This window comes from Coregonus clupeaformis, chromosome 25 (genome assembly GCF_020615455.1).
Source record: "Coregonus clupeaformis isolate EN_2021a chromosome 25, ASM2061545v1, whole genome shotgun sequence".
Taxonomy (NCBI): Eukaryota; Metazoa; Chordata; class Actinopteri; order Salmoniformes; family Salmonidae; genus Coregonus; species Coregonus clupeaformis.
Genome location: NC_059216.1, coordinates 21705606 through 21713889, shown reverse-complemented (window position 1 = coordinate 21713889; position 8284 = coordinate 21705606).

Below are 8284 nucleotides of genomic sequence, written 5' to 3'. Positions count from 1 at the left end.
AACAATGATGTTTGGTGCAGTATTTCTCAATGAAATAATGTGCATGAAAAACGATTTGTCTCTCTTTGAATGACAACAAACACTTTATTGAAGAATCCCTTCCTTTGGACAAATCACCGAATGAAGGGGCATAGACTTCGGCTACGGACAAAAACGTCTCAAAATGGCGTCATAATATATGCAGAATCTGTTCCCAACTGTTTTCGATGGGAACATTCTGACGCCTTTACTGTTCAAGGACAGACATACATGGGATTTAAGTTTCACAGGAGCAGGAAAGGGCTTTTGTAACTATGGTATCTAAAGATCTGGTACTAAAAGCACTCTGGAGGATTTTCTTCTTACCTCATGACCAGAGTTTTCCACAGAATTAAATGGAACATATTATGTTGTATCTCTATGGAGGTTTCCCCTGTTGTCCTTTGCTTGCGTGATTAGGACCCCATCCGGTCTTCTCTCATACAGTGTACTGTAGTTATCTTTGCCCAGGTTTAATGCACTTTAATATAGCTGTAATTACAGCTGCCAGCCAACAGATGTCAGCCTTCCAGATTTGATCATTAGACTGTAGATTGAAGGAGGTAATTGAAAATCATTTCATGCAACACAGTCCTATCAACACATAAACTACATAGGAGTGCAAATATTTGAGGCAAATACACTGCTGACTACTGTGTTTTCCCCACCTCAGAATTACCATTCAGATTGTTGATATCCCATATGTCATGTGAGGCTTATAAGATCGTAGGTTTCTCTGTCACTTTATGTTACTAAAAGACTTGAGGATGTCTGGAGGACTTGACAGGAAGTTGCATAGTTCATGTGAGACGAGATTTGCTCGTCTTGCTTTGTGTTGAGTGTGTGCAGCCATATAAAACTAGCTAATAGGGAAAGAGCCGCTGCGTCTGTTGAGACAACTAGGGCAGTATTATGCCAAACAAAAGGCTATCTATCTCTCCTTGTGGAAGTGTCAACGCTCTGATATCTTTAAACCATTGCAATCAGCATTTAGATGTTATAATGCCAACGGTTAATCCTGTTTAGCGATGGGCCGGATAATTCCCGCTGGAATCACTGCTATCCTTGTCATATTTATTTTATCAGGTGATAACAGATTACAGGAGTTTAATGCACTTAGCATGAGTATAACTCTAGTGTACTCCACTAAGAAGGGGTTCAGGTCTTCAACTCTCTATTGTACTTACTTAAACGGTTCATAATCTTAAGGACACGGATATATCTCATATTTACAGATATCTCATACAACAGAGATATTCTACTGTATCAGGCAATGCAGAATAAATGGAACATGAATGGAAAGAATTGTCTGTTCAGTTTATGTTTTGACCAAAAATATCATAGTGTGGCTGCAGGTTTTATGTACTTTGGGGAAGTATCAAGTTTTTGAGTTTGTTGAAACTGCCAGAGTTTTATGCTTTTATTCAAATCTAATGTAGTCAGTTTTCCTCCTTTCCTTTCCGCTCACTCTCCATCTTCATTCAGCATGAGAATTATGTTGGCTTAATACAGAAGAGAGAGCAGAGAGTGTCAAGAACAGAGAGAAAGAGAGACCCCTCCCCACAGAGACAGACACAGAAAGAGAGAGTGCCTGGTATACCTGAAAGGATAAGTCTGTCTCCTCTTTCCTTTAGGCATGTCTGAGCATCTAAAAGGCAGGCGGGCACAAGGTGGGGACCTCTTCAGATCTGGCTGCTATTAAAAGGCTTGTGATCTCCTCATGTTTACCTACACTTACAACACTCCACGCTGGCTATGTAGAGTATTGGTGCGGGGTACTCGGGTGCTGCCGCTGCCGCTGCCTCTTTGAAGTGAAGTTGATCCTTCAGAGTCAGCTCCTGGTAATTGCACTCTCTCTCTCTCTCTCTCTCTCTCTCTCTCTCTCTCTCTCTCTCTCTCTCTCTCTCTCTCTCTCTCTCTCTCTCTCTCTCTCTCTCACTCTGCTAGCCTAGAGTACTGGGAAGATGCAGATGTGGGGCTTTCACCGTGATCTGTGATCTGGAGCCAGGGCCGGATTGCCGAACAGGGCCCCCTGGAGGTTGAGTTGGGGGCCTCCTGGAGGTCGGGTCCCCCCAGATAGAATATTATGAACACGTCAGTTGGAGGCCCGGGGTCCCCTAGAGATCGGGCCCCCCCAGATAGCATATGAACATATCATGAGCCATGGCAAAATGTGTAGAATTGGAGGAAGTTGGCCGTTTTCCACAACAACAACAAAAACAAAATAATAAATAAATATATACAATTCATAATTTTGGGTGGAGGGCCCACTGGAGGTAGGTGCCCTGGGGCCCCAGATGTGGTAGTCCAGCCCTGTTTCCTCCTCCATCTCTCCTCTGATATGAAATGAAAAGCGAGCAGATATAGCTAGCAACATCCATTACCCAATTGGTGTTTCTTTCTTTCACTTTTGAAAATGATTGGAGAAATGGGTGGAGATCATTTCGAAGCAGTAGCACTTTATTTATGAACAATTACAACAGCAAGAGGCAAACCAGTGTATGGGCCTACAATATATTTACATATCGGTATATTAAGTCAACCAGTGATGTGCACTTCCCCTACTGTAGTGATAGGCGTGTCCATTATTTGTCATTCACTCTACTGTACCACTGTTACCATCATTGAAAAGTGGAGACACATAAAGCATAGAAAGAGACTGAGCATAAAATGTCTGTGTTAAACGCTCGATGAGAAATGCTTGTTGTTTCCAGGCTTACTTTTGTCGATAAAGGAGCTGTAATGACACTTCATGTGCATTAGTTTCATTTTCCTCTGCAATGGTTAATTCATACACTGTTGATGACATGCATTGTGTTCCTCAACGTGCAGCGCAGAGCACCTGTGTATTATAGTAATTACTTTGATTATACCTCACATGGGTTATTACAGTAGTCTGCAGCAGAGAAGCCCCTTTTAAAACCGGCAGAGAATTTTAATTTCATACCCCCAAAAAACTGTTCATGTCCCTGTACCCTCTATCCACACACAGATATTCATGCCCTTACATCCTGTAAGGGCCTCTGTGTTTGCGGGTGTGAATTGTGAATATAAAAGCGACAGGGATACATGCTGATATGTGAAGTGCATGGTTCATACTCCTTCATCTCGTTTTAATCCACCCATCCATCCCTCTCCATCCATCCATCCGTTTTCTGTGATGGGCGCTGCTGGTGTTCATCCAGACATGTGACAGTCCAGGGGGTCTCCTCATCTGTGAAGCATCTGATGCCAGGTGCCTGATTCAGAACAAATGCTCACAAACAGAAACAAAAACACACCAATGGGAGCCCATGCATCTCTGCATCGTCTATTATATTCCTACACTAGAGACTGAGTCAGGAATATAAATATTGAGCTGTGTCGGGGTAGAGTGGTGTAGAGTAGTACGCAGTCCTGGGCATTCTGAGGTTCATGCAACTGGTCAATGTGTCATGTAGGTACTGTTCAATTTAAGTAGACAGACTGGTATCCACTCAGTGCAGTGCTCATGCCAGACCAAAATAACTAGGTCCCTTCATTCATTTGTTGAATCCTCTTTTGTCCTTTTGCTACGTATGCAGCCAATTCCCCAGCACTAAACAATCCCACACTCTTATTTGCTTAGGTTAATACACCTATAATGTGTTTGACGAGTAAATTGCAGACAAAAAAACAAAAATCCACAAACAAAATTGCATACGACTGTACTTTTCGATATCTGGAAGCAATATGTCCTACTGTAGCTGCATTGTAAAGTCTGACAGATGTTGAGTTTCAGAGAGAGAGAGAGGCCCCACAGCGCATGGAGACTGATGGTTTGGCAGAGAGCACAGGATGGTAAAGTGAAGAGACAGCGAGGGCATGGACTCCCCTGTCACTACATCTGAACCTGCCTTGGAAGTGTTATAAATCTACGGAAGATTAAAGAAAAGGCAGAGTAGCTGGCCTTTGTCGCAGTCACCATTCATTCACAATTACACTCAAAAAAATCTGGCACATGGGACTGGTGTGAGTGTAATGGAGACCTTCAAATGGGACCAGCAAACCCTGTTAAACATGGGGGGAAGATGGAAGACTTCAAAGTGAAAGACATAAAGGTGCATTCTGAAGCATGCAGGTATCAATACCGTAATCATTGAGGAGTTGGATCAATATCTGTCCTCCTCCATTGCACAACAATCCTTTGAAGTATCCACTGGAGGAACCTCCTCCTACTACACTATACTTTTGTATGAATTCATGGTGCAAGAATGTATAGAAAAGTTTGACAAGTTTGAATCAAACTTTATTACATTGTGTTTTCTCCATGGCTTTCCTAGCACATCTAATAAATGCAGTATAATTTTCTCTCCAGCTGGTGTTTGTGGGTTCATACCCATTTCAATGGAAGCGGAAGGTTGACTAGTTTTACATGTTTTGAAACGGTTAACCCCTTAGGGCTAAGGGAACTTGATTGCTCAAACTGCATTCATTTCATTGCAGGATGCAGTAGCGGCATAATTGTATGTTGCTGCTGCCAGTGTATGGCAAACTGTCCATTGGCTCTACATTTCACAAGGACTTATGTACACCATGCCCCCTCAGGTGGAAAATGGTCCGCCTCATGCCCAACAGGTGGCCCAATTGACGAATCAACATAACAATCATTTTTGACTCGCAATTACTAGTGATGGAGGTAAGTGATCACATTTTTTATGCCATGTTTACAATCTGATTTTCACCTTCACTCTGGAAATGTAAGTGGATTGTAATGTAATTGTGTTCTCTTTGCATATAAGCGGTAAATGGCTTGGTTCCTGAAACTAATGGACATAATGTCATATTAACTCATGTGCTAAATGCAAATGGCTACCTAGCCTAGGCTATACTTTACTTTCATGCCCTAAGCATGCATGCCCTGCATTTAAGCAGGATATGCGCTGTTGTGAAAGCATTCATGCAAAACTAATTTGTGTACAAGTGTCAGCTTGTACACAAAGCTCTTTTCATTTTACTTACAGTAAGATGACTTGTAAATTGGTGTTACTTCAAACATCTACCTTTTTATCAATGAAAAGGCAAGATCCTATTCTGTAAATGTATTGTACACAATCGTAAAGGACCTGCTCTGTTCTGAAGAAGCTGGCTCTGGTAAATGTAATTCTCTTGACAGTGGACGACAGCTATTCCATGTCCATTTCCACATATCTTGTGTTCCTTGCTCGGGGGTTGCAGATATGGCAAGGAGTAAAGGTTGACTGGGCCATTTGAGTTCATTGCTCTTTGTTGTGTACCTCTCACTCAACGAACCGAACCACTAGCCTCACAGGTCAACCACGGCATTTACTCAGGGAGCTTGTCAACCTGTCAGAGTGCATGCAGGCGTGCTTCGGAGAGGAAGGACAGAGAGGAGAGAAAAAGAAACAACATGAAAGACCTGTTTGTTGTTTTAAAGGTGGTAGTTGGATGGGGTGGTTGAGGATGGCCCTCCAAGACATTGTCCACATGATGGAAAATCATGAAAAAGGCAGTCCAGTGGAAATATCCCCTCTGAACCTCCTTCTGGCATGGGACATCTTTGTTTTCCAAACCCAGGAATTGTCCATACTGTATGTAAGCCATAACTAATGCAATGCCTACGAGTGAAACGTTTCCTCACCTCAGACCAACTCTGGGAGGTCTGCTATTTTCCGTGGCCTGAAAATATATTATTTAGCATCACTTGGCATTGGCTCAGAGTGTGCATAAGAAACACCACCCACATTTTTTAAAGGGCTTAAGAGTTTCAGAGGCTTTCAGTCTCGTAACATTTAAAGCAGACAGAAGTGGGCTTTGGGAACAGGGTCTGTTTAAGTTAGCTGTAATGCCTTTCGGATCAAGGCCTACGACGCTCGGCCAACACTCATTCACTGTAAGCAACGTACAGACGTTAGCCAGGCGGACAGGGACAGATGTGGACCCATGTTACTCTTTCCATCTTATCCAAGTTGGTGTCCAAATGGGATTAGAGCCCGATTAGGGGGCGTCGAAGCAATTACCACTGACATCAGCAAGGTTTGGTTTGAGGGGCTAAAACAGTTGGGTCTACGGCGTTGGACCACCCGCTGTGCCAAGTCCCTTAATTTCACCCTCCATCTGGCAGTCTGTCTGTCTGTCTGTCTGTCTGGACAGCCTCCTTTAGCTGTATATCAGGGAGCCTAATTTCCCAAACAAACTAAATCTGAATGAAATCCAACCGAGCTTCTTAGACTACAACCTCCGCATTCTCTGTGAAACTACACCAAGGGTAGATGCAAAGAGGATTTGTGCTTGATTTCTTTGAGGGGGCGGTAAATTGGGGAAGGGTTGGGGGGGGTAAATTGATCAGTCGATGAAAAATGAATTGTTGAAAAAATGGTAGTGCAGCCATAGAGCGTCCCAGGAAAAACATCCATAAGCCACTTATTTGGATAAGCTAAGTGGGCAAACCTTACTCACTGCTCTTAATATGCCCTGGCTGTACTCAGGCAGAGGGAGTACTGTACAGATATGACGTAGCCTTTATCACCCCTTCATTAATCTTAATAAAACAATTGACCCTTGAATAGCTTAGCCGTGCCCCAGACCATTAGGCTGCATGGTTGCGGCTTTAAATATTAAGCAGGTGTTGTAAGATTTTATAAAATGTTTGGTAAATGGGAAAAGGCAAAGTGTGCTCATGTGTTCTCTTTTGCCCGTACTTTGTAAATGATAGATATGTTTTTATAAGATAGAATGCTGTTTTAAGCAACGGTTGTAGTAAAGGCTTTGACTCAAGCTTTCATGATTTAGGATGGCAGATACTACTATGGCTGACCCTGTAAAACAACACATTTCACTGCACTTATCTGGTGTATATGACAATAAAACAGCTTTTCCCCATACCTTGCACAACCAATGCTTTTACGGACTCTTGTATCGGAATTATGATTTAATAAGATTGTGACCACAAATGCTTTAGTAGGCTTTTGTGGGCATATACCATATTTTGTGTTCATCAAGCACTATTCTTGGCCATTCTCTTTAGATACAGAACCTCTATCTGAGTGCACACTGTAGATGTCAACATGGTAGCATTAGAACAAGGCTTCTGAACACAACCTGAACCCTAACCCACTCTCCTCTGATTAAGGTTTTGCTGAGCTTTGAATCTCATACAAGTGTCCTGTGACTTCCTTGTGATTCGTCTAGTAAAAATGGAAACCCCTTTAATCTATAGAGGGCTTAAAATGTCAAAGAAATGCCCAATAACCCTCTCCGTTGTACACCACCCCCCCCCTCCCGACCCGAGGCCCAAAAAGAGCCACACAGGAAAAACAGAGAGATGTGATACATCAAGCCCAATACCAGTGAAACTCCACAGCTTTAAGATGAGGAGCCGAAACAGAAACTGCAGTGCAAGCAGAAATGAAAGGGGCTTATTGTTGAGGGTTTTTCTCCACATTCCTTGTTTGTGTGGGATTCAATGTTTCCGGCAAAGGCCTACTATAAGATGAAAATTAAGCGGTAATATCGGTTGATTCTTATTTCATTGTCAAAGGCTTTGCTAAGTATATTAATAAGAACAATTATCTTGCTTGCCATATTTGAAAGCGTGAGGCGGTCTTTGCATACAATTTGCATCTTGTTTTCCTGATTTATAATGAGAATATAGAACAGAAATTGTTTTATGTTACAAGCAGAGCAGAAATGTATATTATTTTTTGAAATACAGTGAATGAACAGATTCAATTCAACATTTGGCTAACATTTTATTCGCTTGTTTGGGCCTAAAATTGGTTTGACAAAATACACATTTTGGTTGTCCATTGGGAGACGAAATGGAGAACATCTATCCCTCTTTTACGATGGATGTCCCATTGAATAAATGCAATTGATTGACTTAGAAATGTGCTGCATAGCCAATCAATCTAAAGAGGGGACAAGCTGTGGGGCGTCCATGGAGATGAGAGAAGGACTAGGGGGGCCTCTTATTATTTTGGGGCCCCTATGTCAATCAGACCTTGGTGAGCAGGGCCCAGCACTCAGCCCGGGCTTTGCTGCTCGGGTATGCCCAAGCTTTCAAGCCAGGGGTCAGGGGGTCACCAATAATGCTCAGGAGTATTAATGAGTGACCTTCGGAAAAAACGATGGGCGAAAAGAAAAGAGTGAGCGCGAGAGAGAAAGCTGTAAAGCCCTGAGAGAATAGAAGAGCCTGAGACCTGTTTCGCCAAGATAACGGAGATGGCTATGCAAATACATCCATCACCAGCCTACTAAGCCAGGAGCCTTCTTTTGTGTGCCCGTG